A 2,712-nucleotide genomic window follows, 5' to 3' on the forward strand; every position below is an offset into this window, starting at 1 on the left:
TTCCGGTGGCGCAATCAGTAATGACACGGCTCTGCAGCTCAAAGGTCGTGGGTTCAATCCCACCTTGGTCAACATTTTTTTTTTTCACTACAAATTTATACACTATCACAGACCTGTAATTTATATTGCTAATTTTTTCACTACAAATGAGTAGTACAAAACATACTATGTCTGCAACATCACAGTATATCTGTTATGTTATAGTATTACTACTAAATCACATTATTTCTGCCAATTCAAGGAGGCTGACTGTTACTAAGTGCATCAGTGTACATAGGTCATCTCTTGTGTTGGAGTGCCCTCTTGTGGCGCCTTTTGGGTAGTGCCTTAGTAAACATGAACACTGCAAAGAAGTGGTATCAGACTGGTTTGTAGTGGAGGAATTTGTTGCCAGTTTCTTTCATCTTTAATCCGTATTCATGTTGTAATGTTGTAACTTTTGTGGCACAAATACCACAATATGGCAGAAATACTATATTTTGGCACAAATACTTTGATTTGGTATACTTTAGCTTCTTCACCCCTTTTCAGCAAAATTTTCATTTTTTCACCCCTTTTTCAGCACAAATCCCAGCTTTTTCAGGTGTTTTCAACAGAAATCTCTTTTATTTCTGATTGCTGATGTCTTTGTTTTTCAGCCGCCCGCCCCCTTTCCAGGTGGCGCAATCAGTAATGACACGGCTCTGCAGCTCAAAGGTCGTGGGTTCAATCCCACCTTGGTCAACATTTTTTTTTCACTACAAATTTATACACTATCACAGACCTGTAATTTATATTGCTACTTTTTCTCACTACAAATGAGTAGTGCAAAAACATACTATGTCTGCAACATCACAGTATATCTGTTATGTTATAGTATTACTACTAAATCACAGTATTTCTGCCAATTCAAGGAGGCTGACTGTTACTAAGTGCATCAGTGTACATAGGTCATCTCTTGTGTTGGAGTGCCCTCTTGTGGCGCCTTTTGGGTAGTGCCTTAGTAAACGTGAACACTGCAAAGAAGTGGTATCAGACTGGTTTGTAGTGGAGGAATTTGTTGCCAGTTTCTTTCATCTTTAATCCGTATTCATGTTGTAATGTAGTAGTACCACAATATGGCAGAAACACTATGTTTTGGCACAACACGTAAAAACGGCTGCACCTGTTTTGGCGGGAAAAAGTACACAGCCTCTCTGATTGGTGGATTCAAATTCAGCAGCTCCCAGGCTGCTTGACTGACCTAGAAAGTTTCTTCTCTCTCCCTCTGTGTGTGTGTGTGTGTGTGTGTGTGTGTGACAGAGAGAGAGAGAGAGAGAGAGAAAGCCTTTTTATGGGATGATCTCATTGTAAGATTCAAATTCAATATATTTAGACTGGTTGACTGAATTTGATCCTGTGTGTCTCTCTGTACATGTGTGTTTCCATAGGTGTCCATATTTGTGATTGTGTGACTGTTATACTTTTTTTTGCTGAGTTTTTTTTTTTCATTTAACAAGTACATTTGAAGGATCCTTAGCATGATCAGCATTTTTTCAGCTGTCCATTTTGCTTTTCCAATTTTTCTGTTTAAGTTATTACTATTGTGCTGAATCATACTATTTCTGCTATTTTACAAGATTTGTGCTAAATATAGTATTTCTGCCAAATATAGTATTTCTGATTAATTATAGTTTTTCTACCAAATCATAGTATAGTATTTCTGCTTTTTATAGGATTTGTGCTTAATATAGTATTTTTGCTTTTTATAGGATTTGTGCTTAATACAGTATTTCTGCTAAATGTAGTATTTATGCTGAATCATACTATTACTATATATTTCTGCCAGGTCCCCAGGCAGCCAATCCTCTGAGGACTGAGACATTCAAATTTACATATCAGGGCCTGCACGGCTTCCCAGCCAGCCAATCATATCTGAGGTCTGCCCTTTCTTCTCTCGTCATATCTCTGCGTCGGATGTACAAAGAGCAATGAAAATCGCAGTCAAAGTACACCAAAGTCCGCTGATTCACTCAGTACAAGAATTATGCTTCTAGTCCACTTAGCTTTTGAGTTACACGACGTTTTGTAACTCCAAAAAACGGCATTCTTCGCCTCTCACCGCGATCTAATTCTGACTGCTCATCACCCTGTTTCCCAAGAGCTCACTGTCTTTCCCAGTGGCGCAGCTGGTAATGCCACGGGTCTACAACCCAAAGGTCGTGGGTTCAAGTCCACCTTGGTCAACATCTTTTTTGCCCTACAAATTAATACACTATCACAGACCACTAATTCATATTCATCATTTATTACAATTCTGAAAACTTTTTACCAGCTTTTCTAATATGGACCTCAGTTTCTTGTTAACACTCCATGGCACAAATACTCTTCCCTTTAGGCTCTGTGTATGTGTGTGTGTATCAATATTTCTCCCATTTTAAAGTATTACTCCTCCATAATTGTATTTCTGTTAAATCAAAGTACTTTTACTACATCTTAGTACTTCTGCTCAATCATAGTATTTCTCCTAAATCATAGTATTTTGCCAAATTATGGTTTTTGTGCCAAATCATAACATTTGTTTTATGTTATAGTATTACTACTAAGTGGAGGAATTTCTGTCATGTTACAGTATATGTGCTGATTACAGTATTTCTGCTAAATCATAGTATTTCTACTATATTATATTTTTCTTTCTAAATATAGCATTTCTGCTATATAATTGTATTTCTCCTATGTTATAATATTTGTGCT

This window comes from Oreochromis aureus, linkage group 12 (assembly GCF_013358895.1).
Source record: "Oreochromis aureus strain Israel breed Guangdong linkage group 12, ZZ_aureus, whole genome shotgun sequence".
Classification (NCBI taxonomy): domain Eukaryota; kingdom Metazoa; phylum Chordata; class Actinopteri; order Cichliformes; family Cichlidae; genus Oreochromis; species Oreochromis aureus.